This window comes from Spermophilus citellus (genome assembly GCF_964194105.1).
Source record: "Spermophilus citellus genome assembly, chromosome: 9".
NCBI classification, from domain to species: Eukaryota; Metazoa; Chordata; class Mammalia; order Rodentia; family Sciuridae; genus Spermophilus; species Spermophilus citellus.
The window spans coordinates 102,062,440-102,071,858 of record NC_138191.1 but is presented as its reverse complement, the minus strand read 5'-3'; positions in this window follow the sequence as shown (position 1 = coordinate 102,071,858).

Below are 9,419 nucleotides of genomic sequence, written 5' to 3'. Positions count from 1 at the left end.
GTGACTTTGTACCCAGAATAACAGGTGCCAGTAAATGCTTATGGACCTAATAAATCCTCCAAGGTCTGGTGGGTTTTGTGCTGTCACTGGCTGGGCAGAGACTTGGGGAGTCAACAGCTTGGGAGGCATCTACTTAAAGTAGAACCCAAACAACCGAGTGTCAGATGGCGAGAATGAGATTGCTGCCCCTGCCACTGACAGGATCCAGGTGAAAGAACCCACCTTCCCCACCATGCAGGGGCTGTGCCACGCTCCTCTGATCCTCTTCAGTGCTGCATTTGATCATCACTGCACACCAATCTCTGATCATGCCAGATACAAATTACAATCCTGTGTCTCCGAGGTGCAGATATATCCAAGCCTGTGACTACCTCTTGTTATTACTGCCTCCAAATTTTGGCTCCCAACCTTTGGACCTCTCATGAGACATGAGGTTTCTTCTCAGATATCTGATCGCTGTTCCTCACTAACCCTGAGAACTTAGCTTTTCCTTGATTTCCCCCAAAACCATTCAAGCAAGTCATTTGTGGACAACAGTTTATACTGAAGGTTTGGGTGGGGAAGGTCCATAGACCACAATCTAAAGCACAATCTAAAATTGAACATGGACCATCCTATTTTAAACATTCCTCAGCAGCCCCCTAGGATTCCTCAGAGATCTCCTCCACCTCTTCTCCAACCTCCTGCTGCAGGAGGGTTCTCAGTCCTCTCCATCCCTGTCCCTGCAATTCTCTCATGTCTCCCCCTCCTTCTGTTTTTGGCTCTCCTCCTTTATTATGCAGAGCCTCTGCTAGACTCCAGACCCACCTCATCTGACCCACGGATCCATAGGCACACTGTTGAATGCACAGAACTGAAGGACAGCTGTCCCTGTGCCTGGTTAATTCCTATTAGTGCCTCACATTTCAGCTCAAAAGTCACATCCTAAGAGAAGCCACATGTTATGGTATGGATATGAAGCATCCCTCAAAGATGCATGTGTGGAAGGCTTGGTCCCCAGTGTGGTGTGTTTAGAGCTTTGGGAATTGAATGATCGATCAATGAGTGGGGAGTGGCTGGTGCCGGGACTGGAAGGTAAGCTGGCGCCAGCTAAACCTCATCATCTCTTCCCTGCTCATTTCAGCAGCCCCTGAACTTTCACATTTGTTCCTAGTTTTCCTTTTCCAATCCATCCTATCCAGCTAATAAAACCCCCATATTTCATGGAAAGGGAAAACTGAAGGAATGGGACTTCTTAAGGTCATACAGAGAGTCAGCAACAATTGCCCGGCCTTTCAAGATGAAAGGTGTTTCACAGGTGGCATGCGAGCCAGGTGAGACATAGAAGAGGCTGGAGAGAGCAGACATTTGAAGCACTTACTCATCACCAGGCCTGGATTTGGCCTACCATGGCACACAACTCTCACAACAATTTTTATCTTCATAAATGTGTCTATTATGTTCTCACTATTTATAGGGGCTTCCCAGTTCTTGTCCAACCTTCCTTCACCTATCCAACATCGTTGTTCATGTAGCTCCTTTTCCCTGGAACATTCACGCCTGACCTCCTACCCCACACCATCTATCTCCTACGATAGGAATCATCTCTTCCAACAGACTTTTCCTGAGGCCTCCCCCAGCTATCCAGTTTGCTTTGTGTTCTTCCTCTGAGTCTACAGGCTCCCCTCTATTTCTTTCCACCCTAGTAAGTCTCTTGTTCGTGTGATATTTTTCTCCGTGCCATGGACTGGTGCTCTTCATAGGGAGTCAGTGTGTTCACGCAGGGACTGCATGATGTGAGGGCGTTTAGGAAGTGCTCAGTAAATGTCCAGTGAATGAGTGGATTCATAAATGTTAAATTTACTCCATAATATTTTGACTCTTTTAATTCCTAACTATAACCAAGAAAAAATGATGAACAGTATCTCTATAGGCTTTAGAGTGACAAGGCCCTCCCAGGTCTGAGGTCCCGTTAAATTCCTGTCACTCCTAGAGGAGGTAGGCAAGTGTCTCACCTTTTGTAGAGAGGCCAGTCACACCCACACCTGACCTGAAAGACAGCACAAGGAAAAGGAAAAACAAGGCAGCCTCTTCTGCCTTGGAGTTCCAAGCCCTGGGTCTCCACATTAGAATGCCTTTAGAGGGATTTGAGGAGCATCTGGAGGCAAGGTCCCCCATTTGTGCCTCAGTTGCCCCAATCTCCAATGCAGCACATCAGCCTCATTGACTCTGGTGCTCCCGTGGCCCTTTTCCAACACTGCCACCTTTAACCCGCTCTCTCTCCTTCCATCGGGGGTGCTGTTCTCAGGCTGATGTCTCAGTATCTACCTGCTCAGGGATAAGAGGTCACCTGGCCTGTTCAATGTACACTTCAGCAGTCCTTGGCCTTCTGTGGTGGTGAGGGCAGTGACTTGATTGCAGGATGATGCCAGTTACCTTACCAAGCCACTTGAAAGGAAGTGCCTTTCCATTGGACCAGTTGGCAGTCACCACAGAGTTATATCACCTCTTTTCAACCTTTCAGGGTCCCCACTCCAGTTCACGTCCCTGCATGAGGCAGGGACCAAAGGCTTGTATTCTAATTGAATTCTTAATTTTGCTACTACATGCTTTGTAACCCCTTCCCATACCTCAGTTTCTTCAACCTTAATAAAGGGGTGGGATGCAGAGTTTTGACCCTTCTAACATTGACATCATATGCTTTGAATTCAACTCCACATTTGTCTTCTTGGGGGCAGCGAGTGGGTGGGTAGGTTGACATGCCAGTTTGAGTGGCAACAGCACAAATAGAAAACACTGAAAAGTCATTTTCTGAGAATTGAAATGGGTTTTCCAAGAGCAATAATAACATTAAGAAGCAGCTTTGGACTGTGAAAGGACAGTGTTTAAAAACAAATAGTGTTTTTAAAATACCACGAAGAAATGTATTTTAAAGTCATTTGCAATTGAGTTTGGATCACAAAAGTACTCAATTTAACACATGAGACTTACAACTATGTCCCTGGGTGTGAGAGCTCACATCAGTCAGAGGCGGGTGGAAACTGCTGGAAGCTCAGGCAAAAGCAATGTCAGTTTTCCATTAACCTAAAACGAGTGTCTCTCTAGAATTCTAGCTGTAAGTAAGATGACTATAATTTCTCTTTTTTCCCCTCCAGGGTGAAAAGTTGGAAGAATTTTAAAGGTTATATATAAATATAAATCCTAGAGACTTAAATTGAGGCAGTTACAGTTTACTTTCATATTTCAAAATCAAATCTCAGCTTTAGCACTGATTCACAAAGTAGAAATGTCAGGCTTTTTACTGTGATCTCATATTGCATCTACAGCTTTCATTTAAAAAAGTTTAAGAAGAAATCAACCTTTATACCTTATCTCCTGAAGAGAATAAAAAAGCTTTGGTCCATCTCTCAGTATGTTTGTATGCAAATTTTAGAAATACAAATGTTCAATATGAGAACAACCCCAGAAGCAGGCTGGTGCAGCCCTCATTTCCTCCTTGGTCCCAGTCAAAATTTTCTCATCAGCCTCTGGCAGGCAGGTTAGTGGGCCCTATGCTTGCACACTGCCTATGATGGGGAACTGACCACCTCCCAAGACAGAGTGCCTGCCCTTCAATGAACCACGGGAACAACTGAAAAGTTCTTCTTTCCCCATCTAGACACTGCTTCCCTGCAGTTTCCAACCACTTATACAAACTGAACAATATGAAGATAACTCAAATAAATCATTTGCTTCAATATTACATTCTCATTATTTGTGATTTCTTCTTAAAGGAATAATTCACAAAGGTGAAAACTCCCTATACAAGACTAATAAAAACTGGTATTTAAAAACAGCCTCACAATTACTGTATAAAGATGTCTCCACATCAATCATCTCATTTAGTCCCCAACACCACTCTAGGATGGCAAGTCATTTACAAATGGAGAAACAAACTCACAGAGGTGAAGAGCTGTGCCCTAGTCCTGCCACTTAATGGCCAAATTGGTCCTTGAATTCAGACTTCTGATGCCACATTCAGCCTTGCCCCTATTTATGTAGAGTTCTTGTGGAATGCTGCTCTTGACTAGGCTTATTGAATAAATATTAAAAATAAATCTACAGTTCAAACATAGGTTACATAAAAAGGTAGGCAAGTAAGCAAGATTATTGCAGAGAATTGTAATAAAGAGTGAAATTAAAGGAAGGAACAAAAACATTTTGGGAAAATAAAGAAAAGAGCAAAGAATTAACTGGGGGAATTGGGGAAGACTTCATGGGAAAAGACATTTATCATGAATTTCAAAATTTAACTCCACCGCCACAAAAGCACTACAAAACAAAAATATATGAAGCAAAACAAGTAAGCAAAAGAGCATGGCGTTGGGAGGGCAGTGAGGGAGTTGGTGAGGCAGGTGCACAGGGGACAGGGCAGTATAAAGCAGGCAAGCCTGAGGATGAGGAAGAAGTGATACTGAAGACACTGAATGCCACCATAAACTGGGTGCCATGGTGTAGCAAGAATGGGACAGTGTCAGGGAAGGTACAGAGAAGGAATATATATAAGTAGTATCTTATTCGATTTAGTAACATTATTATGGCAATATAGAGAAAATAAATTATAGAATCAGAAACTGCCAAGGGATGAAAATTTATGAGATTTTTGCAGGATCACTGGAAATAAAGAGAAGAGCGTATCAATGCATGAATGGTCAAACAAAATATAGTATATACACACAGTAGTCCTCATACAAATGAGTGAAATTTTGATACATATTGCAACATAGATGGATCTTAAACACATGCTTACTGAAATAATCCAGACACAAAGGGATAAATATCACATGATTCCAATTATATGAGGTACCTAGAATAGGTAGATTCAGAGAGACAGAAAGTAGAAGTTACCAGAAGGGGAAGGAAGGTAGGGACAGGGAGAGTTATGGGTATAGAATTATGTTCAGGATGATTAACCAATTAATATATACAACTTTAATGTGTTTTTTTTGGTACTGAAGAATGAGGGGCATTCTTAACCAATAAGCCACATTCCCAGCCCCAAGATTTAAATATTTTAGTTACAGACAGGGTCCTGCAGAGTTGCTTAGAATTTTTATGCTTTTTATTTTCAAATCATTTTTATTAAAAATAAAAGTGAAAATAGTACATTACAAAAAGATAACTAGGATATATATTAGGTCAACAGTGGTGAAGGATGAGGGAGAACTGAATTTAAAAGGCATTTCTGAAGTAAAATCTGCAGATTTAGGGACTCCAGGAGAAATGAGAGAATCAAGAACAATTCCCAGGCTTCAGAACTGGAGTATGGATGCCTTAATACATTCAGAGCAGAAACAGACTTGGTCTTGAGAGGAAAGAAAAAATGATATTTCATTTTTTAGCATATTTATTTTGAGGTACCTTTTGGATATCCCACTGGCATTGCCAAATAGTTATTAGTACCTCTATAGCCTGGTGGAGTGATCAGGGCTGTAAGCCTTCTTTATAACTCCTGCTTGGGAGAAACACTACCCACCTTATAGACTTAGTATTAGATCTATGGTTTTGTGTTGGTTTGGTGAAGTAGATAATTGGGGGCTAGTGAGTTACTTTAGAGTTTATTTGGGAGAATTGGATACAGAGTGGGTGTCTGGGTATGCTTCTACAAGTGAGGTTGGATCCCATATGTTATGATAAAATTGGAGGAGAAGCACAGACAAGGAAAGATATGTCACCCCAGCTGCTGGCAGTTCAGTGGAGAGGCAGCCTCCAATTATAGCCTCATCAGGGCCTGCCTCACTTTGCCAGGAGTCCCATTATCTAGAGAGTGGTCCAATGACTAATAAGTATGAAGGCACTGACTACTACAGCCTCACATGAGACAACTCTGATGGGCCATTTTAGTGCCAGACCTTACCACAGGTTTGACCAAGGCCACTGTCAGGCCTGCATCTCAGCTCAACTCTCCCTCTGCCCAATTTCTAGTCCTTTTCTTTCCTCCCACTGGTATGGATCCAAAGGAACTCCCCAGTCAACATCCTGCACAACAAATTCCAGTCCAGACTGTGTGACGGGGTCTAAATGTCTCACCAAGCTCCTTCAACTTTGCCTATTTGTAATACTTGCTATAATCCCAAGCTAAGCTGATGAGGTCTCTGCATTCAGACTCTAACTGAACCACAAACACCTATATTTTCTCCATGTACTGGGGGGGGTAGCCATTAGCTCTTTTCTATTTTATCAGATAGAGTAAGTAACAGGCTTCGATTAATCTAGCTGGACAAGTAACAAAAAGACTATCATGGGCTCAGCAAATAACTCCATCCAAGCTTCCCCAAAGACCCACATAGCAAAAGCTATTAAGCCTTAAGTGTTTTATTTTCTTTCTCCTACAACCCTGAAGTGTTTGCTGACATCTGAAGTCTGGTAATAATCATTGTCCCCTAGCCATGTTTCTGAATCTTCAGCCAAATTCATAGCTGTCCCATTTTCCGAGTCAGATGTTCTAATCAACTAACCCATTCTAAATAGCCTTGCTCCTGGATATAAAAGAGGAAGAAAAAATAAACCTATATAAGCTTCAGGGTCACAAAACTGATGGAAAATATTTCTAATGGAAATGCTGGATGGTCACAGAACAGAGGCCTTAATAAGAGTAAATTTATTTGGGACTCCTATGCAATAGCATTAATCAAAAAAACTAAGTTTCTTGGGGAGGAGGGATAGTTCATTTAAAAATTTTTAGAGGAATTTAGTTTTTTGTTTTGTTTTTCTTTGATTTGTTTTTGTATATTTCCTGCATATTTCAAAAATAAATTTTGAAGCCCAGTAAATTAAGAAAAATATGTCTTGCTTTCTACTCATATTAATTTCAAGGACACATAGTTTATCTTTTTTAAAAAAAAAACAAAATAGAGATGCGTAAACTTATAAATAAGAAAAAATGTATACGAATTCATGTTTTACAATTATAGCTGCCTAATGAATAATAGTTAATTTTCACTGGACATTAATATGTGCCAGTCACTGTGCTAAATATTGTGCACATATTATCTTGTTTAATTTTTCTAGCCTAACTGAAATAGGCAGGACCTAAGTGCACAGGTGGCTCCCACAGTGCATGGCAGCCCTGGGGCTAGGTATTATTTCAGATAAGGAAAACAGGTATAGCATAATTCATTTTGCCACCAACTCATACAATTGCTTCATAATACTGATAGGACTCAAATCAGACTGATTTGACCAAGTCCATGACTTTAACTATACGACACTGTACCTCTTACTCTGCCACAAGATAAAGATCTATGGTAAGATAGATAGCATCAAATTGGTAACCTGGGCCCAAAGTCTACTCTACAACATGAACAGCAAATTTAAGGGGAAAATAAATTCTGAAATTTATTTAATGCTAAAAACAAAATCAGATTGACACAGATTAGTAATAGAGGAGGCAATCATTGCAGACACAAATGACTCTACCCTACCTCAATAGCCCTGCGTTGTTGGTTCTAGCAAGATACACCACTGGCATTTGTATTGGTAAGCCAGAATCATCCAATGTATACATTCATGAATCAAAGCATCACACTGTGTAGCTTAAATAGACATACTTTTTGTTATTAATTATATATCCATAAAGCTTATAAAACAAATAAAACATATTTAGTATGTTTAAAAAGAACGGAAAATATGTGATACATTTAGAAGATACTCGACTTATTATACTTAAAAGAATAAATTAAAATACAACTCAAGAGACAATTTGAAAAACTCAGATATCCAGGACTCACTCTTTAAAAATCACATAAGAAAGGTTTTTACCACTTTACGTGGTAAAAAACCTATTTTTAAAAGGAAGGCAAACTTTCTGATGATATTAGGTATTATTGCCTTTTCCAATTCAGATTCAACATAAACACTTATACTTTTTAACTAGCTCACCTCTGACTATAAACTAACATGAGGTAGAACATAAATGATCTTAAAACCATTTGAATGGTATGGACAATCCTGATCAGAGACTTCCTGGTGAGAACATGGTGGTGTGTTGCTAAAAATAAAGCGACGATCTGATTTATGTTTCTTCCCCCATACCTCCCACTCAGTCTTAGCATTTGGTTTAATAGTCAGTGCTAAAGAATTACAATTTCTATAATGTGTGCTGTCACCAAATAATATCAGCACTATTTTAATTATAATTGTTTACCTCTAATAAGACTTTGGATGTCATTAGACACATCTTCTCTTCATTCCTCAAAAACATTATAACTTAAAGGTTAATTGCTCCATAACCATGTATAAGATAACATGCCAGAGTATTATTCAGTGTTTCCAGTTTGCTGTTCTACCTTCTGACAAATTTCATAAAAGAGAAGGGAATGAAACTAACTTGCATTACATACAAGATGTTGCCTCCATAAATGCCAGAAAGAGAAGCAAAATGAACAGTTGGAACATATGGCAGTGAGCTGACAGCATAAAGAAACTAGTTCTGCCTGAACAACAAGGAACATCTTGAAATGTTCAAGACATATGTGTTTTAGGAAGGAGACTGAAGTGTTTCATAATAGAAGCAGGACAAAGTGAACCATGAGTGCTGAATAAAGTTTTAATTAAAAATGGGTTTTTAGCCTTCAATGTGAATATACAATATGCTTCACAGATGGATTTTTATATTTAAGCTTTATCCAAACCAAAATAGTAAGTGAGACAAATAAAGCTTCTGAAAATGGCACCGAGGCTAAAATGTATGTAAACAATGGAAGGTTCTGGTACAAACAAATAAGGATGGAAGAACATCCCTTCTGTCATCCATTTCTGCTTGCACACTGCATCAGTAGATCAGATGACCTACCTCTGGTGTAAGCACATTTCTCCCCAACTTAAACACACACACAATATGGAAATAAAAAAAAAAACTAAGAATAGTGGAGTGGTTAAATTGCTTTGTGGTATATTAGATAGCCAGTAAGAAATGTTATTTATGTTTCATTTTAGAAAACTATGTAGAAAATAGTATGTACATCAACATCTTGTAGGCTACAAAATCTTTCAAAAGTGTGTAGAATATTGCCGTAAAATGTATAAAAATATTATCAAGTTGTCTCAATGCTCTTACTTTCATATAACTATTTCTCTGAACCTTTTAATGGTTATGCAGTGCCACTTTTTAAAATCAGAAAATAATATGAAAAGTCCAATTAAACTTAAAATACTTATTTGGAAAAACTTATACAAAACAATAATGATTCTAAGTTTATCATAAACTATTTTTATATTAATCTTTGATGATTAAGAAATGGGGGCTCTTTTATCTATATAGTTTCATTCTTGACCCAAGGAAAAGAATTATCCTTGCAAATTGGCATTTGCAGACAATGATGAATATCCACTAAAAACACAGGCATCTAGCAGATGAAGATGTGACAATAGTGCTACTTTTGTGCACACAGGGCCAAAGG